Source organism: Triturus cristatus, chromosome 9 (assembly GCF_964204655.1).
Source record: "Triturus cristatus chromosome 9, aTriCri1.1, whole genome shotgun sequence".
NCBI classification, from domain to species: domain Eukaryota; kingdom Metazoa; phylum Chordata; class Amphibia; order Caudata; family Salamandridae; genus Triturus; species Triturus cristatus.
The window spans coordinates 39,022,421-39,046,948 of NC_140592.1; the positions used below are offsets into that span (position 1 = coordinate 39,022,421).

The 24,528-nt window shown below is 44.8% G+C and overlaps 1 long non-coding RNA gene across 1 annotated transcript in view; it reads left to right on the plus strand.

The window, feature by feature from the left end:
• The first annotated feature begins 10,600 nt into the window (after positions 1-10,600).
• Positions 10,601-24,528, plus strand: part of LOC146797328 (uncharacterized) — a 99,568-nt gene continuing 85,640 nt past the window's right edge. Inside the window, exons 1-6 of the long non-coding RNA XR_014968471.1 lie at positions 10,601-10,628; positions 10,738-10,767; positions 10,869-10,978; positions 22,276-22,301; positions 22,411-22,440; positions 22,542-22,652. This is a non-coding gene — a long non-coding RNA (uncharacterized LOC146797328). The remainder of the gene's footprint in view (positions 10,629-10,737; positions 10,768-10,868; positions 10,979-22,275; positions 22,302-22,410; positions 22,441-22,541; positions 22,653-24,528) is intronic.

Below are 24,528 nucleotides of genomic sequence, written 5' to 3' on the forward strand. Positions count from 1 at the left end.
AAGCCCCACAAAGACCCATTGTTTTTCCTATACTTGTTCTAGTCCAGCATTTGCTAAACTGCAGAAGACCAGGCTGCATTAAACAACTTTAACTGTTCGCGAGGATCTGGCAATGAAGTGAAAATAACACATTCTCAAATATTGGGGGGGGGGGGGTGTTGTAATTCTCATCAGACATAAATCTTAGGGCAATGCACTCTCTTGCTGCTCTTTAGTAACAACACTGTCCAAGGGCTCTCACTGAGAGGAAAGGCCCTCACTTTTGTTGCAGTTTATGCTCCAAAAGCGGGGGCGCTGCCAAATTGGAGGCTGCCCATCCCATTTAGGGAAACTGACTGTGGGCGGAGCCTCAGCAGCCCATCCAATCCAGGAGTGCCACCTTTGAAGCATCGCGAGGTCCGCCCTATTTTGGGCCATCCTCTTGACGAATACTCTCCCTGACCGGGTCCAGCACGCGAGGGATCATCTAGGACAAGGTTCTTTTGATGTTTTGGAACCAATCCCTGTTTTTTAGGGTTTGTTAATGAGACAAAAAAAACAATACAGAGATGGCGGATTAGTATGGCAGCCAGAGTGCATCATGGGAAGGTGTGGAATTTGCTTTAGCCTATGCCTTGCATCCTTTCCTCCTGGTGTAGGTATTGCATTGATGTGTCCTGCATCTTCTCACTAGTGAGGTTTGGCAGCACAATGTGTGCAAAACCTCATTCTGCTGTCAAACTCAGCATAACTCTGGTATAGGTTAGAAATGCAATAGCGTTGTACAATACAAACACTATTGTGTGTACTACTTGTTCCAGTGTTACAATGACAAACTGATAACCATGTTGTCTGCCTGGGTGCTCTATTTGGCCCCATTCAGGGCCGGACCTTTGTCTATCGAGGCCAGTCTAATGGTTATAATTAGAATACACATTCAGGAACAGCCATTTTAGAAATTAAGGTCATTCTTCCCACAGGAATTTTGGTAAAATCCATAACACATATTGCATTTTAGACTACAATTTGGCTGGGCAGGATATAAAAACAACATTGAGATTTTGGTTTTAGACTTTGTGTACTGGGTTTCCACGCAGAATTGAACGCCCGGTTTGTTATTATAACATATGCTCTTAAGAGGCGCTTCTTCTGTTTCTGTTCGGGGTGATGGGCTGCGGGACATTGCCCCTGAGTCACGCATCTATGGGCTCTGGAGCCTGAGGGACTACTTGTATCCTTTGCATGTTGGGACATCATTTGTTACAAAGTTGTTCCAAGGCAAATACCTTTTTGCAAATTCCTTAGGCCTAGTGACTTCCTGCATGGATATACCTCGGTCATGCCATATGAGAACTGCTCAATATGGGGCGCTAAGAACAACGTTTTAAATTTGATTGATAACAGCCCAGATTCCTGACAGTAATGAGCAGGCAGTAATATGGCCAACCGATTGGCACTCGTTTATCCAATCTGAGGAGGAATGAAAGGTGCATCAGGAATTAAACCCGAGACTTGGCAGTCACCCATCCTGAAATCAAGTGTGTAAACCCAGTGAACTCAATATTCGGAGACAAGTACATGCATGTGGCCGCAAACAAGCATATGTTGACGTGACCAAATGAGCAGACAGCAAAACATAGCTTTGGGCAACAGTCAGACAGAAGTGTCTCTCTGAAGATGAAATTAAAAAATATCTCATGAGTACATGGTCATTTCAAAGAAGGAATGTTGAGGGAACTGTCAAACAGAGTCTGTCTTGAACTAACTTTGTGAAAACTGGTTCTAAAGTGCTTTGTATTGAAATCTATATAGACTGCTTTTCAGTAGTCAAATCATTCATTCACCTTCTTTTTAAAAAGATCTTTCTGCTACTACCCTATTAATATTGTTAAATGTTCTAAAACTTGTTTGTTGTAATTTAATCCAATCTAACCAGTATGTTTAAAATGCACAATTTATCACTCTGTTTGCATGTATTGGCTCTAAGAATAGCTCCGCCCCGTGATTAAGGTGTTACCCACACCTCCTTTGGTTGACCTGTTAGCCGGGCTGAAGGTCAGGCCTTGTTGTGTCCCTGATGACAGCCCAGTAGGCCTTCAGCTGTGCCGCAGGTGCACCAACCGTCCTGCCAGAAGTACTTTTGGCACAGACAGTCCCAGCAGGGATCTCTAGCTAGGACACGCGGTAAATCTAGCCGGCAGGCTAGTGGGCTTCCGGTAAGTCTCTCAGTTTTTAGCTGGGCGTTTGTAAACATTTCTATCACACATGAATCCTCAGGCCACGCAAGTCTTCACACCTACCAGGTTTTCATGATGACGACAAACTATATAAACAATTTTCATTTAGATTCCTGTATTGATGTTGGGTGTACTGAAGAACTAAAGCTCGCAGGATGGCGTTGGTTTGTTCTGTTGGATTTAGATCTCTAGGTATTGTGTGGGTACAGTGGCTGCCCCAAAACGGGTCTTAGTGGTAGATGTGAGAGGAAACTAGGATTGCCGTCGCTCACTCCCCACACACACCCCAGCCCTCAGAGCCCATGCTGAGTGTGGCAAACAACATCTTGAAAATGCCCAAAGTGGGTACAGTTGGCCCATGGACCTTTTACCCCTTTGGATGGGGCATGTCCAAGAGTCATTCCCACCCATGAGCTAGTTCAGGTATAAATGTGGCAGGTCCAGGTACCCACTTCAGAACACTTTCTGGATCCGCAGAAAGTCAGAAGAAGACTGGACCGCTGTCTGTGACCTGCGAGGAGCTCTGAAGCACTGCACCTCCTCCCTCTTGTACCCAGGGCAAAAGAGTGGATTCCAAGGGTCAGTTGGCTGACCTCCTGTGTAAGCTAAAGGGATACAACAAGCTGCTGCAAGAGGTCTTCTCCTGTGAGAATCCAGCTGACCAGTGGCAAATGGACCTGGACTGAACACTGCTGTTGGCATCTGCCTTTCACCACATGAGGCTCTAAGGGCCTCCCCAGAGGTCATGGGAGCCTTTAGAAGTGCACTGCTGTGGTGAATTTGGACTCAAAGGACTTAGGGGCAGATGTACGACCCTTTCATTTAGCGCCTCACAATTTGAGACACATTGCGAGTCGCAAATTGCGAGGCACTAAATGAAATGTACAACAGTGTGTTTACACTGTTTTGCGATTCCCAATGGGGGCGCAAATTGCGAGGCTCATTAATATTAATGAGCCTCTCGCAATTTGGGAGCCCATTGGGAATGACAGGCCCTCCCAGGGATGGTGGCCTGCTGGGCTCAACAGACCACCATGTCTTGGACTACTTTTTAATAAAGCAGCTTTTAAAAAAAATGCAGCCTGTTTTCCTTAAAGGAAAACGGGATGTATTTAAAAACAAGCATTGGCATAGCCAATAGGTCTCGCCTGGTAGTGTAGTTCCTATATCCCTGATAGGCTCTGCTTTGTTATGCTATGTTTTGACATAGGACTGAGGTCAGTATGTCTCTATCGAGCACATTAAACTTAATTACTTGTGTGTGCCAGCTAACTCAGAGGTCACTAGATACTTCTCGAATAATCAAGAAGGGATTTGTTTCTGACAACCGCATAAACATGACAACTTTGTTTCCCTAAGAATCAAAACAATCTCAGAATCGTGGAAAGAATAGATAACAGTTTCACTCAGTCAATCGTGCATGCTTCGTTTCTACAGAGTTACACAGAGATAGATAGACGGGCGTTTCAATAAAAAAGGTTTATTGAACAGTCTTATTTCTCGTGCAAGAGATATGAACTGCTACAATCGTAAAACAGAATGCAAAGTATAATCTGTACAGCGTTAGCAGTAAGATAAAATAATACTGCAATAGCATGGTTTGTAGCTATGACATATATTCACTAAAATACATACATAAATAACACAGGCTAAAATGTTAATACTCATTTGATGCTGCTAGCTAGTTCTGCCCCAGTGTACCTAACCTAAGTGTAGTACGAGGTAAGAAGTAGGTGCTGTTTGTCTATAGTCTAGTTTAGCTATACTTGCCAAGATTTGCCAAAAGTCCCTCTAGGTTCTAGTCAGCTCCATACCTTAGAATGAGTGAGGTTGGAATCTCTTTCCGAGTCTCGGTCTCTAACACCCCGCAAGGGGAGTCAGAAACACTGGAGCTGGATTCTCTGCGAGGAGAATGACAGCGTCTGGTCAGTGCGTCAGGCGGGGCCTTGACTTCCTTCCGAACTTGCCGTGGCGAGCCGCGTCGTGCAAGTAGGCAGCCGAACCATGGTTTGCCATGGTAAGTGAAGGTATATTTATACCTTGAAGGTGTTTAGGAATGCCAGTATTGACGTAAAAGTCGGGCAGAAGAACGTCATGAATGAACCCCTAAGGAATAGATGTTTATGCATAATAAAGGAGTTCTTGGAGAAATCAATATCCAAGCAAGGGGAAGTCCTAAAGGCTTAAGAGTCTGGTTTTCCAAGAACTCGTTGTGACGTAGATGAACGGATCTAGGTATCCATGCCAGTATTTGGTTAGCATGGATAATGCCTAAATAAGGGTAGGATTTCTATGCCCAAATATGGGCAATGCGAATTGTGCTTATATAAGGACATAAATCGGTAAACCTATATACGGTATCCAAATCGACACACAACAGCCTTTGGAACCTTAAAAGTATTTAGTTATGCAGTATAATATCCTTGGTGCAACAACATCAACTGTTGCATGTCTAAACACTTATAAGGTCCCAAAAGCGAGATCTATTGGCTATGCCTATGCTTGTTAATTCTAGGATCCACCTCTTGGCAACATGGTCTTAGTGGCCCTGATGATAAGATCTGAGAAGAAAATCTGTACAAAATCAATGCAATGATGATTTCAAAATGAATTTGATATTTAATCGGGAAACTGGGGAAAATGAAAGCTTGACACGATAGACAAAATCCTGGAGTTCGTGTTAATTATTTGGTTTTCCACGTTTCAAGACATTGCCCTTACCGGATGTATGACGTAACAACGCGAGTCATTACAACGCGTGCAGTTACATCGCAATCGTTACAACGACTGCGATGTTACTACGCTATGCCATTACAACGCAAGTCTTTACATCGACTTGCGCTAGATGGCGTGCTAACATTAGAAAAGCGTAATTTTCTATTCCAACTCCAGTCCACTTAACAGTAGGGAAGGTGTTGGGATAGTAAACTACAATATTTGTAATGTTAGCACGCCATCTAGCGCAACTCGATGTAAAGACTTGCGTTGTAATGGCATCGCGAGGTTACATTGCGTTCGTTGTAATGACCGCGATGTAACAGCATCGCGGTGTACTGACTGCGATGTTAACGATGTTTCTCCCCTTACCTAGCAGGTCATTGTTAATTGAAGTAGCCCCTGTGCTGCACCTGTTCAATATGTCCAGGGTCACACAGGATGCAACACATCAGATAGGGCAAGTTGAGAGCGTGCGTGAGGGAGCCGAGTCTGAGCGAGAGAGAGAGTGTGAGGGTGAAACAGTGTCTGACTGTGAGAGAAGTGAGCACTTCTGAAAGCATGTGTGAAAGAGAAATGTGTTTTAGAGAAATGTGTTTGAGAGAAATGTGTGTGCGTGAGAGAACTTGGGTGCATGTGTTTGAGAGAACGTGTGCATGATAGACAACTTGAGAAAAAGTTCAGATATATGTGTGTGTGTGATAAAGTGTGTGTGCAGCCCATGCAGGAACTGCGGAATCGCCCCACCACAAGCATGTAACCCAACACGCTACTAAGTCACCCCCCGGCCCCACAACCCACCATACACAAGGGAGTTGTAAACTCTGCTCCTTGGTTTACAATGGGTGGCAGGTACGAGTCGTTGGCGCCGCTCCTGGGGTCTCAGCCAAGGTGTCCAGTCTCCCAGCCAATGAAAAGTGGTCCCTAGGCACTGTGGTACCCACACGTGCCACACACTGCACTGGCTCTACAATCAGCCAATGACAAGTGCCCCCTAGGCACTGTGGTACCTACACGTGCCACACACTGACCTAGCCCAAGGTTCTGTCAATAGTGCCACCATGGCACTGCCATACCTGCAATGACCGATTCGTATTTTCAGACTGTGAAGATTACCCCTGAGGCAATGCGGTTCATGAACGCACCACACAATGACAGGCCCTACCACCAGCCTGTGAAGGGCAGGGTCACAACACTATTGGGGTGCTGCACGCACACAGCTTGATACGTAGCGAGCACACTCGGAAACCAAGAGAGCAAAACACACACACAGAGGGAAAACAACGAGCACGCGAGGGAGAATCGCGGAGAGATAACAAAATAAAGAAAGATCAGCTGAAGAAAGATAGGCAGAAATCAGACGAAACAGAGACGACTGGACGGGGACAAAAAGCAACAGGCACGCGAGTGGTGCGCGTGCGAGCGCCACTGCGAGACATCTGTTTTGAATTATCGCGCACGCGTCTGGGCACGATAATTCAAAACAGATGGTGCCTGTGCGGGTAACGCAAGCAATGGGCCGTGGGCAGAGCAAAGGCGGAACATACACCCGCCTTTGTCCAATTCCGTGCTGTCTTTCTTAGAAAAATGCACGCAAAGGCCAATAGCCTCTGACCAAAAACAAACCAGATCAGGTCAGATTTTGAAGCCCCGTTACAAAGAGTCTCGCAAAGCAGCGCATGCGCGCTGGCTCAGGCGAGACCTAAAAAATGTAAATGAAACATTTTCATTTCAGTTTTTTAAGGGCAGGCAGTGGTCCCTGGGACCACTACCTGCCCTTAAAAATAATATTTCGCATGCATTTGCAAAGAGGAAGGGGTCCCTGTGGGACCCCTTCCCCATTGCAAATGCATTACCACCTACTTGAAGTAGGTGGTAATCGTGAGTGTTTTGCGACAGCAATTGCAGTCGCAAAATATTAGTACATTGTTTTGAGACTCGCTATTTGGAAAGGAACGTTCCTTCCAAATAGCGAATCGTAAAAAAATTCCGACTCGCTAAATAGGCTATGTACATGGCCCAATATGTTTTAGCATGCGCAAACTGGTTCGCAAACCCGTTTGCGCATGCAAAAACAGGTCCTACATCTGGCCCTAAAGTCAGAAGGTAGAATCTTTGACCATGATGACCCTAGTTGGTGTATCCAACCTGCGCTCCACCGTGGTCAGCGTCAAATTGCGCCTAGACTCCGATCTACCATGATCATTGACTATCATTGGCAGTTTGTGTTTCCTGGCACTATTTAAACTTAAAACTTTACAGATCCATAGCTCGGTATCTCCTTATGTGATTATTTTCATTTTGGTCTCATTATATAAAATTTTACTCTATTTTTCTAACCCGGTATGGGATTTTTATTGTTTTGCATTTCACCTGTCTGACTGTTTTAGTACTGCATAAATACTTTACACATTGCCCTAAGTTAAGCCTGTCTGAACTGTGCTGTAGCTACAGGGGAGTTGAGTTCAGCGTGGTTTATTGACTTTGAGGGTTCACCCTGAACAGGGTTGCAATTATTCCTTGTGCACTGGTGGCCCTCACTGAACCCCACCTTCATCACGTGTTGCACCTGTTCCCGGCAGGCTCTCTCAGGCTCTCCACCCAATCACACCGAGCTCTGGGCCAGGGACGGGCAGGAAAAGATTGTATGTTTTTCCTTTTCAGTCAACTTCATCTGCTGTTGCTCACATGGTTCTAGTAAATAACATGCCAAGTTGTTTATCCAAAGAGTGTTAGTCCATTAGCAATGGCATGCTGGCACTTGTATTTGAAAGGCTATCTCTGCCATCTCTCCCAGTGAGCTGGTTAAGCCTTGACTGACTACAAAAAAAGCAGAAATTCAAGAACAACATTTTATTTTGCTTGTCACTAGTCTGATAGTTTTTACGATGCTCATAAGCCAACTCCATGTTGCATTGTGGAGCTGGTAGTTTTGCTTTTATCACTGCCATGATGGGCTCAAAACCACAGCACGCAAAGTGCTGTTCGCTGAAATGCCAGAATTGCTCAACGTATTAGCCACTTGTAAGCTATATTTTAAAGTTTGACAAAGTTGTGTAGTCCTTTTAAAAATAACGGCTTATTTCACATGTAAAACCAAAAGTGAACTACTCACATATTTTATAGGAGTTCACTTTATAGCTCCTAACATAAAGAATAAGTGAAGGACTGTAGCAGCAGCAGAAGGAACAATACACAATTCTCTCACACACGCAGGACAGGTACAAGACAGGTAGCTAACACACTAAAGAGGGAGTGAGAGGCATTAAAGGACTGCAGCAGGCTCTCCATAAACCGGAAGTACAACAGTCATAGAAGAAACAGGATTACCACACATTCATGTACTCACATCGGAAGAAGACCCAACTACCTAGGTCTGTATTCGATAAGGGGCCCCTGGAGTGCAATGGGCATGTGCACCCATTTTCTGTGCCCTCAGGGCACTGTAGTATTACAGAAGAGGGCACAGACGAGTGCGGTCCCATTTCTGCATAGTGCACTGCACATGTAGCACCGGTGCTAATTTAAAGAGGCGGTCCCTCATTTGCATGAGGGTGTGTCCTCACACAAATGAGGGAATCCCTTTGCCTCTGTGCCTGCAGCGTATTATTGACGTGGTCACCGAGGCAAAGAAGCTGTCATGAGGAGCCACAAAGAGGAGGCACACTGTCAGTGCACCACCTGACGGCAGCCCTCTGCAGGGATGAAGACGGGTCCCATGGACTTCCTAGACATCCTCTCTGCAGGCGGATGCAGTCACGCTCTTCACTCCCCTGCTGGGGATCTCAAACGCGTCTTTGAAGTGCAGGCGGGTGCCGCCTGCACAGAGAGACCGAGCGGCTTCTTCAAACAGCCGGTCTGCCTTTCAATAATGTGCTGCCCTGAGGGCAGCATAACATTAGTAATAGGGTGCACTATGCCTGTTTTCTCACGGTGCACCTGTTTAAAAGATGCACTGTAGCATAAACAGGGAAAGTGCACCCTGTCGTTTATGTGGGTCCTGGTGTGTTATGAGTCCACATCTCGCACTGGGAAACATCCGTGAGTACTACCATTCACGCGTTGCACAGTCTCCTAGTGAAGCTAACTTTATGTGAACGGTTATGCTCCACTTTGTTAAACTGTCAGATCTATATAAAAACTATGTTTGGGTGAGCTAAACTTGGTTATGACTGTGCTTTCGTACCACAAGATGAACAAGCATTGACAAAGCCAACAGGTCTGGCGTTCTCAACCAGCCTTTTAACTTTGTCAATGCTTGTGTGGCTATGGTTTGGGTATATATTTGTTTAGGAAACTGCTGGGCCCTCACCAATAAAAAGAAAAAACATTAGTTAAATCAAAAATATGTTTTGGGGTCAAATAGCACACATTGGATAGTAGTCCCTGGCACAACTCTGTGTGTGGATGTGCACTGTGTAAAATGGCAGAATGCCGTCACTCAAAATAAAGTCAACCAGTGGCTGAAGGAGGCTGAACAACTGCCCCATTGTGAATGGCACACTGACAGACCAGTGGATGAAGAGGGGGGCTGAGTGCTCCTATAAATAAGTATTTTATACATATTACTTTAGCAAAATCAAAAGGCCTTGGCTAACGCTAGACCTAAAAACAGGAAGGCTGACGTGTTTCAGTGCTGGAGTATTACCCCTATGGGGTCAGGCATCTTCCTCAGGACTTTAAGTATCTCACACCCAACATTGTGAGACAGTCCCTGGCTCATAGGGCACGTTATTTATACAAGTGCATTGAGTGTATCCTTGCTTTTTTACAAGATGCAGCAGCAGCAGTGGAAACATCCCTCCTTCATACAAAAGGCACAGCGTGGGCAAAAACAGTGCAAGCATCCTTTCTTCAGAGGATAGTTACAGCTAGAGCAGCAGAAGTGCCAGCTTTCTCCATCACAGGACACACACACAAATCAAGCAATACTCACACAACAGGTACAGCATAGCAGTAGCAAAGCAAGCTTCCCTGTCTCACCAAAGGCAGCAAGTTCCCTCTTCGATTCCCTGCAGAACTGTCAGAGCTCACCTTCAGCTTCTCGCTGGTTACTGTTGTCTTGCACAGGAACAGAAGTCGCTAGCTTCCCGACTCCCACTACTAATCACTCAGCCCCAAGAAATGTCTTTGGCTCTAACTGATCAGCAAGGGGGAAGGGGGAAGGGGGAAATTGGATAAAATAATAAACGATAGAAGAGACTGGTTCTGTACCTTCTGGTTTTCCTATCTGGAATTCTTCTTCAGCTATCACTCTGCCTTCTGAAGACTCCTAAGGGTAACTAAGCACACAACAAATTAGTATTCCTTCTCTACTCTATTCTGTCTCTTTTCTTCTCTTCTCTTCTCTTATGATTTTTCTACCTACCCAGAATCCTGAACGCTGTGCCTCTCTTCCTGTTCAACTCTGTCTTTTCTTCTTTCTTGTTATTGATGTCACTAATTATCTGTAAAACATATATCTTTTATTATACCTATTTATTCTCTGTTTTTAAACATCTTCTAACTCTTTCTCTTTTAAACCTACCATTAATGTTTCTGTGTGTGGCCTTCTCTTTCTTCTCGTGATTTCTCTTCTTTCTTTTCTTGCCTCTTGCTATTCTAAAAACTGTCGTCTTCTAAATTAAGCCTTTTGTGCTTTTAACTTTTCCTGTTTGCTTCCTCTCCTTAGGATACTGCGGAGGTGCTATAACTCTGGTAAGTCTTTCTCCTTACTTTCCTAGTTAACTGATGGTTTTGTCAATTAATTTTTCCTTAGGAACCTTTTCTCAGTAAATCCTATAATGTTCTTCATTTTCTGTTACAGGACTCTGTATGCTGATCTCTGCTGACCTTGGTAAGTGTTATACTTATTGCGTCACCAAACACTGCTTACATTTTAATGTGAACGAATAAACTATCAGTAATTCACTTAGCTTTCTTCGGTTTTCTTTTCAGGTGCGGCTGAAGTCTTCACTCGTTTTTTCCCTGTAGAGACGAGGTGACTCCATACACGACTCCCGGTTAATAGCCCACTACGGACTCTAGCGGCTTTTCTGACCTCTTCGGTAAGTTTCGGTTTCTTGACTCGGAACTACTCTCAAGCGTTACTCTGGAAAGCTTCTTACTCAAATATTTACTTCAGAACTGGGAACACACTCGAACACGTCTTCTCTGAGGAAATGTCTGGGTGAAGTGCGCATTACTTCAGGCGTGCGCGCGTCACATCGTCTCTCTGGATTTGTAAACAACTAGACCGCAGACCCCAGCACCTGAGCGGCCATCTTAGAATTGCGGGCATGCCACAAACTCGACCATTGAAGCCCATTTGAAACTGAAACGCCTATTGAACCAAGTTCCTTGCGCTTCGCTTTGGGACTCACATTAGGGGTCCTGACAGTACCCCCGACCAAGGGTAGTCCTTCCACTCTGGGCTTGGTTGGATTGCGCTGATAAAAAAGTTTTATTAGCCTAGGAGCATGAACATCTGAATCTAATTCCCAAGACGGCTCCTCAGGACCGTAGTCTTTCCAATCTACCAAATAATACAGGTTACCTCTGACTAATTTTGAGTCCAGAATTTCTTTCACCTCAAGCTCCACTCCTGTATCCAGCTGAATTGGGTTTGGAATCGATTCTTTTCTCAAATTAGGAACTGCCTTCTTCAAAAGGGAAACGTGAAACACTGGGTGAATTTTGAATTGGGAGGGTAAAGTCAATTTATAGGTCACTGGACCGATCTGCTTTGCAATTGGGTAAGGGCCGATAAATCGTGGCTGAAATTTTCGGTTCCCTTTTAGCCTTAAATTCTTTGTATTCAACCAGACTTTATCTCCTATTCCTAGTGGAGGAGGTTTCTTTCTTTTCTTATCTGCGTACTTCTTATACTTTTCCTTAGCCTGTACTAGATTCTTTGATGCTATTTCATGTACTGAATTTAAATGAGCTACCAAATCCTTGACTGCTGGGACTGTGAGCTCTACATCTTGTACTGCTGAATTTGGATGTCTACCATAGTTTAAGTAGAACGGGGAATATCCAGTGGACACATTCTTCGCGTTATTATGAGCGAATTCTGCTGTCCACAAGTAGTCCGGCCATTCTCCCTCCTGTTTCAACAAGAACAAACGTAAATATTGCTCCAATTCCTGGTTCACCCTTTCCGTTTGTCCATCCGTCTCCGGATGAAAACTGGTGGAAAAATGAGTTTCTACTCCTAACCCTTTCATAAAAGCCTTCCAGAAATGCGAAACAATTTGGGTGCCCCGTTCTGATATTACAATCTTGGGTATTCCATGTAATCTGACAATCTGGGTACTAAAGTGCCTTGCTAACTGTTTTGCTGTAGGGATTCCCTTTAAGGCCAAGAAGTGTGTCATTTTCGTGTATGCATCTACTATTACTAGTATCGTATTTGTCTCTTGACAGGATGGTAAGTCTGTAATTAAGTCTAGGGTGATTGTATGCCAAGGATGAGGAGGAATGGGCAGGGGTTGCAACAGCCCTTGAGGAGCGTGCCGTTCTGATTTTCCCTGAGCGCATATCTCACAAGTCTTTACATATTGTTCTATGTCTCTACTCATCTGTGGCCACCAATATTTTCTTTTGATTAGATCTGCTGTCTTGGACTCTCCCTTGTGGCCAGCCAACAGGTGATCATGGCATTCCTGCAAGGCTTGCTTCTGCAATGCTGTAGTCGGCAGATACAATGCACCTTCTTTAAATGGTAATTCATCACGAATTTCTCTTCCAGGTTCTTGTTGCGCCCATTTCTGCATTTCTTCTGGCGTTAGAGCTTGGATTACTTTTTCCTTAAAGTTCAATATATCTGTGGCGCCTATAATCTTGGTATCCGGTATGATCACTTGAGCGCTTAGTGGACTTCTTTCTTCTCCAGTTCTCAACCTAGACAAAGCATCCGCCTTTCCATTCTGTGCACCCGGCCGATAAGTTATCACGAAATCGTAATCGGCAAAGTACAGTGACCAACGGAGTTGGCGAGGTGTCAAGGTTCTGGCTGACTTCAGGAACTTTAAGTTTCGATGGTCCGTGTAGACTGTTACCACGTGGTGGGCCCCCATTAGATAATGTCTCCACTCCTTGAAGGCGTCTTTTATTGCCAGCAACTCTTTTTCCGTAATCGTATAATTGATTTTCGCTGGAGTCAATTTCCTGGATCGATAAGCCACCGGGTGTAACTGGCCCGTCACCTTATTCCTTTGAGAAAGAACTCCACCAATCGCAAGGTCCGAGGCATCTGTCTCGACATAAAAGGGCTCCGTCGGATCGGCATGAAGGAGGATAGGCGCAGTGGTGAACTCTATCTTCAAATCTTTAAAGGCTTGCTCTGCTTCTTCCGACCATTCGAATCGTGTCCCTTTCTTCAGTAGTCGTGTCAAGGGTAGTATTCGTCGGGAAAATTCTCCGATAAATCTCCGATAGAAATTTGCGAACCCAATAAACGCTTGGACTTCTTTCACACAAATGGGTGACTTCCATTCTTGTACGGCTTCAATCTTCCGTTTGTCCATATGAATTCCTGCTGGTGAGATTACAAAGCCCAAGAACTCTACCTGTGAAACTCCAAAAGCACATTTCTCCAACTTGACAAATAGCTTGTTCTCTCGCAGTTTTTGTAAAACTCCTCGAACCTGTGTTTGATGCTCCTGCGTATCCTTTGAGTAGATTAGTATATCATCAATATACACAATTGCACATTGATCAATGAATTCACTGAGCACATCATTTATGAAGTGTTGAAACGCTGCAGGCGCATTACACAACCCATAGGGCATCACCTGGTATTCAAATAGGCCCAAGCGTGTCCTGAAGGCCGTCTTCCACTCGTCTCCCTCTCTCACTCGAATAAGGTGATAAGCTCCCCTTAAATCCAACTTCGTGAACATCTGTGCTCCTTTGATCTGGTCCAACAAGACGGAGATAAGGGGAAGAGGATACCTGTTCTTCTTTGTTATTCGATTTATGGCTCTATAATCAATGCACGTTCTCAACTCGCCCTGCTCCTTCTTAGGCTTAAAAAACAGTGGCGAGGACACTGGCGATTGGGAAGGACGTATAAATCCATTGGCCAGGTACTTGTCAATATACTCCCTCAGGTGATGATTCTCTTGTTCCGTCAAGGCGTACACTCGACTGCAAGGCTGATTCGCCCCTGGCTCTAAGTCTATTTTGCAATCATAAACTCGATGAGGTGGCAGTTGCTCAGCTTCCTGTTCGTTGAAAACGTCCTCAAAGTCTTGATATTCTGGTGGAATTGTTTGCGTATTTATTACGCACACGGAGACTCCAGCTGAACATAAGGCGTGAGCCGGGTTCTGTTTACTCATTGCCTCGTAAGCCCCAAAACAGTTCTCTCTACAATATGCTGAGTTCATTTCAATTGTTCTGTTGTTCCAATTGATTGAAGGATTGTGCTCTGTGAGCCAAGGAAGTCCCAATATGAGTTGGAATTGGGCGGCATCAATTAAATTAAAGTGTATAGCTTGTCTATGCCCATCTTCTTGAATCAGCTCAACTAACTCTGTGTGACTCGTGATTGGCCCTGAGGATAGATTGGTACCATCGATTGCTCGAACTGATTCACTTCTAGCCTTGGCAATTGCTCGCAGCCCCACCTTAGCCGCGAATTTCAGATCGCAGAAATTACCCGTGGCTCCTGAGTCCACCATCACAGTCACTCCTTTTATTATCTTTTCATGAAATCGGATTGTCAAGGATAAAACCAAATGGGGCGAAGACGACTGTAATGTATTCACCAGCCGATGTTACTGAGGAGTTGATTTCTGATTCGCATCCACCTGCACAACTCCTTCTACAGGTGGTTATGCGAGTTTTCCTTCGGCTTAAATGGACCCTTTGGTTTTCTTGGACAATTCCGCACAAAATGTCCATTAGATCCACAATACATACATAAGTTGTTGGCTCGTCTTTTTTCCTTCTCCTCCTTTGTGAGTGGTCCCCGAATCGTTCCTATTTGCATAGGTTCAGATCCTGTGGTTCCTTCTGTACTCCTTCCTGTTCCAGCCTTAGCTCGGTCGAATCGCGGAACCGTACTTCTGTACTCTCGTCTTCTCTCTCCCCTTCGATCTCCCTGCCGGAAATCCAGTTCTAGTACTAGGTCTATCAGGGCGGAAATTTCAGTTGGACGATTCGGTATTTGAGCCAAACCATCTTTTAGTTCATCTCGCAGGCCTCGATAAAATATTGCTGTTCTCTTGTTCTCTGGCCAATCAGTCTCCATTACAAGTTTGTTGAATTGAGCTAGATAAGCCACTAAGTCTCTATTTCCCTGCTTCAATTCCAAGAGTTCGTTATCTACTGCTTGAGAGATCCGTCTTCGGTCAAAGATTCTCAGAAATTCTTTCTTGAACTCATCGAAATTCTGAAATAATGGATCATCTCGTGAGACTATCGGCATCGACCATGCCGCTGCATCTCCACTCAAATATGACAAAATGAAGGCTACCTTAGATTGTGCATCAGGAAAGATAGAAGGGCGACACAAGAAATGAAGTGAACATTGTGTAATAAACACCTGCGCCTTTTGTGGGTCCCCACTAAATCTCTCTGGCGCTGCCAACGGTATCACTGGCGATAGGGAATGGATTACTTGTGTTGTTAGCTTATTTGCGTCCCCCATTGATGTGGTGGGACCCTCCCTTCCAGTTGAATACGGTTGTCTTATCCTCTGTGCTAATTCTGCCGTCTCTTTCCTAGAATTCATGACCTCCTGCCTTAGACTTTGATTCTCTTCCTTAACTCCTACCAATTCCTTTTGTATCGCCTCTAGGACTGACCCTAAGGTCTGTAAATGTATTCCCTCATCCATTTCTTTTCTGTTCGGGTGCAAGATTAATACGTGGGCACTTCACTCTGTCAGAGCTCACCTTCAGCTTCACGCTGGTTACTGTTGTCTTGCACAGGAACAGAAGTCGCTAGCTTCCCGACTCCCACTACTAATTACTCAGCCCCAAGAAATGTCTTTGGCTCTAACTGATCAGCAAGGGGGAAGGGGGAAATTGGATAAAATATTAAACGATAGAAGAGACTGGTTCTGGACCTTCTGGTTTTCCTATCTGGAATTCTTCTTCAGCTATCACTCTGCCTTCTGAAGACTCCTAAGGGTAACTAAGCACACAACAAATTATTATTCCTTCTCTACTCATTTATTTTTCATTTCATAAGGCTTTATTCGGAGCTTAAAACACAAGTCCATAAAAGCAAAACAATTACACAGCAAATACAATAAACATTTCATATTATAAAATTGCGGACAGGTTTCATAATTAAAACATTTAAATAATTAAAAAAGCATACCAGGCCTTGCTTTGATAGCTAATAGGAGGAAAGTAGCAGTCAAAAAGCATACATCAGGATATGGTTTGAAAAGCAACTTCATAGCATCTTGTATATTCCTAACTCCATATTTTAACAGGATAGGTTTGAGGTAGGCTTGACGATAGTTATCATATAGGTTACATAGTAAAAGAAAGTGCATGGTGCTTTGAGCTGATACATTATCACATGGGCATGGGCCTACCGGATGTTTTTTGATACACGGGTAGGCCACCAGATGATGGACTATCCCAAACCTTAATCTGGTAATAACATACCGGTGGGAGGGTCGAGTAACTATGCTCAGATACGGCTGAAATCCCTCGTTTTCACAGAATCTGCCGTAGAACATACATGTACTTAAGTTACTACTGATCCTTTCCCGTTGCCCTAGCTTAAAATTCATAAAAACCGACTTCATCACTTCTTTGGGCAGACTGGAAGGGGCGTTACAATCATCTTTAAGTTTAATACCATAAATCTCTAAATAACAATTTATGACATATTTAATCCAGGGAATTTTTAGATGGCCGTCAGTGGAGAGACAATCTCCAATAATTGCTCTACTTAAGGAGGTCTCTTCTTTTAACCAGACGGAGCGCCACAACATTAAAGGCCTTATTGTCAATAAATCAGAGAGGTGGAAAATACCTAGCTCTCTGTGTGCCAAGTCGTTCGTAGCTGATTTGGGCAAACACAGGAGCCTTTTAAGGAAGAGATTTTCCTCCACTTGCAGGTTCCCTGCCTTGATATGCCCCCACACCCCGGCTCCATAAAGGGCCACCGAGAGACATCTCATTTGAAAAATCGTTAGCATATCTTGATCCGTTTATCTCCGATATTAGTAGCAAATTTAAACACCCCGTAAGAGCTTTTCGCCATCTTAGCCTGGACGCTATTGATCTCACTGGTCCAGCTGCCCGATTTAGAAAAGGTGATGCCGAGGTAATTAAAAGACTCCACTGTTGACACCTTGTGACCTTCTATGAAAAAGGCATGGGGTTTTTTACATACCACACCGCATTCCATGATAAAAGTTTTTGTTTTGTTGATCAACAGCTTCCTGTCATTGATGAACAGTGAGAACCTGTCCATCAAACGCTGTAGGCCGATGGGGGTCCTGGACAAAATTACAGCGTCGTCCGCATAAAGAAGTTCGGGGACGCTGTAGTCGTTAATTTTTGGTGCATCGGCCGCGACCTCCTTTAAAACTGAGTCCATTTTATTAATAAAAAGAATAAAAAGTAAAGGGGCAAGCACACACCCTTGTCTAATTCCCCGTCTAACCCTGAACTTGGGGGTACACTCCCCAGCCTGACCATAACGGACACTAGAATTTAATTTGGCATAGAGTCTCGCTAAGAAATAAACAATAGACTCCGGTGCCCCCATTTCCAATAATGTGGCCCATAAAATATTATGGTCCACCATAAGGCGCTACTCAAGTCTGCAAAGCAGAGATAGAGAGATCCTTTTTTTGCCTTGGTATATTTCCCGATAATTAAGTCGAGGTTGAGGCATTGTTCTAAAGTTCCTCTACCCTTCCTGAAGCCATATTGGGAATCAGCCAGGATATTGTTGGACTCCGCCCATTCTTCCAGCCTAACCAAAAGTACCCGGCTCATGATTTTCACCGAGGAGTCCAGGAGGGAAATTGGGCGATAGTTCTTCGCATCCCCCCTGTCTCCTTTCTTGTAGATTGGTACAATAATGGATTCCTCCCAGGTGTGGGGAACCCCGTTGCAAACGGCAGTGTTGAATACCTTTGTAAGCAACGGACCCCATATCTCGGGCGCTGTTTTGTATACATCAATGGGAACCCCATCTGGTCCCTGGGCCTTCCCACCCCTACTAGATTTGATACTATCCCACACTTCGGCGGTAGTGATATCCAAAGGTGTGACAGGCCACCTGTCATGATAAGGTCCCCCGTTTCTAGCCGAGTCAAAGATCAGGGAGAAATGGGTGACCCAACTCTCCGAACTAACATTTGCTGATAGTTCGGGCATCTTATTATCCTTTAAAAAGGGACTATTAACAGTTGCCCAAAATAATGAGGAATCCGCATTAGAGGCTGCTTGGTCTAGTTTATCCCATGCCTCTTGTCTTAATTCTATTTTCCTTGACTTAATAGCGGTCTGATAGATCCCTCGTAATTCCCTAATGATACCAATATCTCTCTTCTCTGCTGTCAGTGCTATTTTGAGCCTCTTAAGTGCAGTAGTGCATGTATGGTCAAACCATCCCTTATGCTGGAGTTTCCTACCCTTATGGGGTACGGTGAAGTTGCTATCTATAATTAAATTAATATTGGTAAAATTATACACGATTTCAGCATTTCCTTCCTCACTTTCTAAAATTGTAACAATTTCCGTAAGACATTTTGACACAATGGCATTAGATTGAATGTCCGCTTTATTACCTTTCCATCTGATACGAATACCATTAGGTCGATGTGGCTCGATATTGGTAATAGTGCATGGAATATACACCTGTCGGTCCTTCCATAAGGTTACCTCAGCAGTGATACAGTTATGATCACTAATTAAGTTATCCACAACTACAGGGGTTGAACACCATGGGCCAATACCGGATGATATACAGATAAAATCAATTACTGTATTAGCGTTCCTTCCCGTGTAAGTGGGAATTATTTCGCCTGAGTGATTAACCTGGTTAACCAGTATTTCCATGTCATATATAGTTAAAATTTTGTTCAGAGAATTACCATAAGAATTGTGAGGGAAATGGCAAACACCATCCCCCCAATGGTCAGTAAAGCCAAACACCCTTTGAGCGGCAAGGGGACACGCCACTGTATTAAAATCTCCTATCCAAATGATATCAAAAACAATATCAAATTTGGTTACAATGTCTTCCATAGCAGATTCCAATGCAAGTACAACCTGATACCTTGAACAGTCGAAAATATTATTATAAAAATTAATTAAAAGGATATTCCTGTCCTGCTCCTGTTGAAGCCATAAAATCTGGGAGTGTGCACCAACCAAAACATGTTTCTTAACTTTGATGGGTATATCTACAGAAATCAAAACCAATAACCCACCCTTTGCTCTGCCCGACGATGAGGCCACAGCAGGTAAATGAAAAGAAACAAAACCATTATAATTGATTGGGTCAACACACCAGGTTTCCTGAAAACATATAATGTTAAAAGTATTAATAAATTCTACCCATCCCAGACAAGTGTCCTTAGATGAGAGTCCCGCAATGTTCCAACTAGCAATCAAACAAGCACTCTGTCTCCGGGGTCTGGATGAGGGTATGGGGCTAGTAGGAACAGGAGGGATAGAACTACAAGGCTGGTCCCCAGACAGGGGGACACAATTCTCTCTTTCACAGTATCCGATCATCCCACTGGTAATGTCATTCCCACTGGCATCTACTGTATCTGGCACCCTTACAATAACATTCCCTCCCTTGCCTCCAACGGTGTCAGCAGCATCCGTTGGTTTAAACGAAACTGGCGCCAGTCAATCATTCCCATCCAGTCCGCTCAGTGCCTCAAATCGGTTTGCCGTAGCAATGATAGGGCCAGGGGAAACATTCATATCTCCTTCTCTCGCCCCAGTATGTACAATATTGGGACGGGAATTAAGATGCCTACAGAAGTACCCTAGAGGCCGAAGAGATATCCCTTGATCCAATGAAGAGGATGACTGTGCTCTTAACAAAGCTGTGGATGCAAGATGGGGGCTACGGAAATTAACTACAATACAGTCACCCCCGCAAGTCTTGCGCGAGTTCCCGATCCAATTGACTCTTCTTGTGCTTAGTATATCCTTTGCCAAAACAACTGGGAAGCCGCATTCCCGATGCAACCAATCCACAGTTTTGTTTTTTAAAGAAGCATGGGATTCGCTATGATTGCGGCCAGTCTCATTAACTGGTGGAACATTGGTAAGAACTGCCACAAACGGGGCACAAGCTGGGGGCAGATCAGGCCTAGAAGTACCAGTGTTTTTTACACCAGGTCCAGGCTGATTCACAGCGACAGGGGTATACGACAATCTTTGTTGGCCTAGGGTCTGCAGAGGGTCTATAACATTTCTTCTCTCATCACAGTGTTCACCGTATGGTATCTTAGGGGGGTTAATCTTAGCCGTTGGTTTAACTATCTCAGAGGCCTGTCGGGGTACATGACTAATTTCTGGTACCTCAATGTTAACTTTGGTACCAGTGCTTGCGTTGAGATGTGATTCTAACAAGCCTCCTAATCTGGCCACTTCGGTAACTACCATATCAAGTTTGTTCAATAATGGTTTAATTAGTAGATCAAACTTGGCATCAATCATACTGATTAAAAGATCCAACTGTCTACTATCAATGGTGACCGGGTGGCTATCCTGTACCACAGTAGGGGCTTGAGCAGAATTAATGGTTAAAGGATCAGTTCTCTTAGATGATCGCCCCCCCCCCTTTTTGGAATGTACAATCTTATTATGTGTCCGGCTAGAACGTAGTATTCTCTGCGATGTTGTAGCCGTCAGGGTAGCAGTCGATGGGTCTGATATACGTATTAAATCCTCAAGAGAGGGGTCAGCTATGCTATTTTCATCTACGGTGGCAACCACTATGGTGCCATCCGTATCATGAGTCGGGTCATTGATCTCATCATTTACATTAACTACAACAGGTAAAGAAGTAGGGGAGTTAATATTTGGGTAAATAGGATCAGTGGCTTCCACCCTCCCCAATGATTTTCTCCGCTCCTGATTTATCTTATCGACCATCTTCACAAGATAGTTATCCATGGTTGATTTAACCGCAATAGATTTAACTTTAGACATGGGTTAAACTGATACAGCCCTACGGCAATTAGAGCATAGATAACAAACGATTACCAACCCTGACAACCCTCTCGTATTCTCCACAGTCCTGCTATAATCTAACACCACTACGACAATATGAGCTAGACCCAGTTGGTACCTCTACACGTAAGGAGAAGACCACGGCCCCCTCCTGTCCCGGACTGTCACAATCCACAATGTCCGACGGGATACCAAAGTCCCAACGTTTACAATTGTCACAGTACCTTATTACAGTGTCCGTATCGCAGCGAATAAAGGGGGTGGCCCTGCCCGGCCTCTTCCGGCCCCTGACGGCCACAGACGGCCCGCCCTCTGCCCGGGCTCAGCCCGGCGTCGCCCGCGCGCGTCCCGCGGAGCGGAGGAAGCTGTCGTTTTTCTAGCGCCTCCGGGCGCACTGGCGGCGGAAGTGCCGTCGGGGGAGGAGCAGGGGCTGCTGGGATTCGTAGTCTCCACTCGCGGCTGCAGGTGAAATGGTCCGCCAGCGAGGGAGACACCTTGCAGGAATGCCCCGGTCAGCTGCCCCCCTAGGAGGAATATCGCTGGTCGCTGGGTCTTGGTGCAGATACAAATGTTCTGTTGTTCCACCCGCTCCGCCGAGGAAGCTGTCGTTTTTCTAGCGCCTCCGGGCGCGCTGGCGGCGGAAGTGCCGTCGGGGGAGGAGCAGGGGCTGCTGGGATTCGTAGTCTCCACTCACGGCTGCAGGTGAAATGGTCCGCCAGCGAGGGAGACACCTTGCAGGAATGCCCCAGTCAGCTGCCCCCCTAGGAGGAATATCGCTGGTCGCTGGGTCTTGGTGCAGATACAAATGTTCTGTTGTTCCTTCTCTACTCTATTCTGTCTCTTTTCTTCTCTTCTCTTATGATTTTTCTACCTACCCAGAATCCTGAACTCTGTGCCTCTCTTCCTGTTCAACTCTGTCTTTTCTTCTTTCTTGTTATTGATGTCACTAATTATCTGTAAAACATATATCTTTTATTATACCTATTTATTCTCTGTTTTTAAACATCTTCTAACTCTTTCTCTTTTAAACCTACCATTAATGTTTCTGTGTGTGGCCTTCTCTTTCTTCTCGTGATTTCTCTTCTTTCTTTTCTTGCCTCTTGCTATTCTAAAAACTGTCTTCTTCTAAATTAAGCCTTTTGTGCTTTTAACTTTTCCTGTTTGCTTCCTCTCCTTAGGATACTGCGGAGGTGCTATAACTCTGGTAAGTCTTTCTCCTTACTTTCCTAGTTAACTGATGGTTTTGTCAATTAATTTTTCCTTAGGAACCTTTTCTCAGTAAATCCTATAATGTTCTTCATTTTCTGTTACAGGACTCTGTATGCTGATCTCTGCTGACCTTGGTAAGTGTTATACTTATTGCGTCACCAAACACTGCTTACATTTTAATGTGAACGAATAAACTATCAGTAATTCACTTAGCTTTCTTCGGTTTTCTTTTCAGGTGCGGCTGAAGTCTTCACTCGTTTTTTTCCCTGTAGAGACGAGGTGACTCCATACACGACTCCCGGTTAATAGCCCACTACGGACTCTAGCGGCTTTTCTGACCTCTTCGGTAAGTTTCGGTTTCTTGACTCGGAACTACTCTCAAGCGTTACTCTGGAAAGCTTCTTACTCAAATATTTACTTCAGAACTGGGAACACACTCGAACACGTCTTCTCTGAGGAAATGTCTGGGTGAAGTGCGCATTACTTCAGGCGTGCGCGCGTCACATCGTCTCTCTGGATTTGTAAACAACTAGACCGCAGACCCCAGCACCTGAGCGGCCATCTTAGAATTGCGGGCATGGCACAAACTCGACCATTGAAGCCCATTTGAAACTGAAACGCCTATTGAACCAAGTTCCTTGCGCTTCGCTTTGGGACTCACATTAGGGGTCCTGACAAGAACACGCTCAGCAGGGCAAACAAGTACACATTTCATCACTCACAGAACATGTGCAGTTAAGTCAGGAGCCTTATTCACGTTATAGACAGCTCTCTGGAGTGAATGTGTAACTCACTGCAAGGAATGCATAGATGGATGAGTGAGTGAATATGAGAGGACTGACAGGTAATGTTCCATGTCAGCATCCTGGAGGCACTGCTGCTGTCACATGGAGCACTGCTGTTTGTGTTGATTCTTTGGTTTGCCACATATTGAGAATTAGCTGATACCAAGTGGGCCATTTTTAGGTCTCGCTAGCGTTGGCTGCGCACCTGCGCAGTCTCGCTGGCGAGATTTAACGTTTTTAAGTCTTTTCGGTAAAAGGCTTTAAGCCCCGCCCCTCTTTTCCATTGGCTGGCGTCACCGTTTATGGTAAACAGTGGCCAGCCATTGGAACAGAGCTTTTCATGACGTATTTGCTCTGCTTTTTGAGCCGTCCCATTTGGACGGGCTCGTCTGCCTTCCTTGCGTCGCAAAAGGTTTCTTATCTTTATGGGTCCAAACACATGGCCCCATAAAGATAAGAAACCTTTTAGCAAGCGAGTCCGTCCAAGTGGGACGGCACAAAAATGCGAACAAAAACAACATGGTGAGCGCTTGTTGGTTTAGGTTCAGATTTCGTCACAGTTATAGAAAGTAGCCCAACGCGGGCCCTCAGAGCCAGATTCCCGTAAGATTTTGAGAATGTCTCTGTCTTTCTAAATGATTCAAATTTGGAATGGTATGAAAATGTATCTGCGGTGGCCTTATTCAAAATCTGGCTTTGTCAAGGCCTGAGGCCTGCCTGTGTCACGAGGGGCGTAACAAGGCCTCCTGCAGCCACTGAGGCGCAGGCGTCCCCCAACCCTTTCAAGGGGCCCCAAACCCTTCAGAGGGACTCGATTCTGCCCGAGACCTAAACATATGTGTAAGACCTGGCGAACCCCTTTTTCACATTCTGAGAGGGGTGGAGGCAATTATTTTTACATTACGCCACTGCTGAACTGAACTCGGGCGTCAGAAGTGAATTTCTCACTGGACGTCAGTATTTACAGCAAGTATCTTCGGTGTGCTTTCTTAGGCACATGGGGTTTCTCACGTTTGTCCAGACCCGATATTTCTCAGAAGTATTAGATAACTGCGACCTACAGGTTTCACACAGCTTTCTGCAGTAGAGTGTGAACTTAGTAAGCTGTCGCAGATAGGGGTTGCCCACCCTTGCGCATCTCTGTGTTTTGTGTTTTTACTGAGTAGTGTGAGAAAAATTAGATAGAATGCGTCTTGTCTGAGAGTAAACTGCAGCGAACTAATTGCTTGGATGCATTGTCAAACGACTTTATCTATATGCCCTTTTCATGATAAAAAAATATTCAACATTCAGAATTAATGCTACCCAGGAGAAACCAAGCGTTCTTGACCCCTCTCGTTTAGGGTCAAGAAGAACCCCCACGGGGCTATTGCTGTGTTCGGTATAATTAAGGTTGTTTTCAGACGCTCTATGCCGGTGCCCCGTGTTCACCCCTTC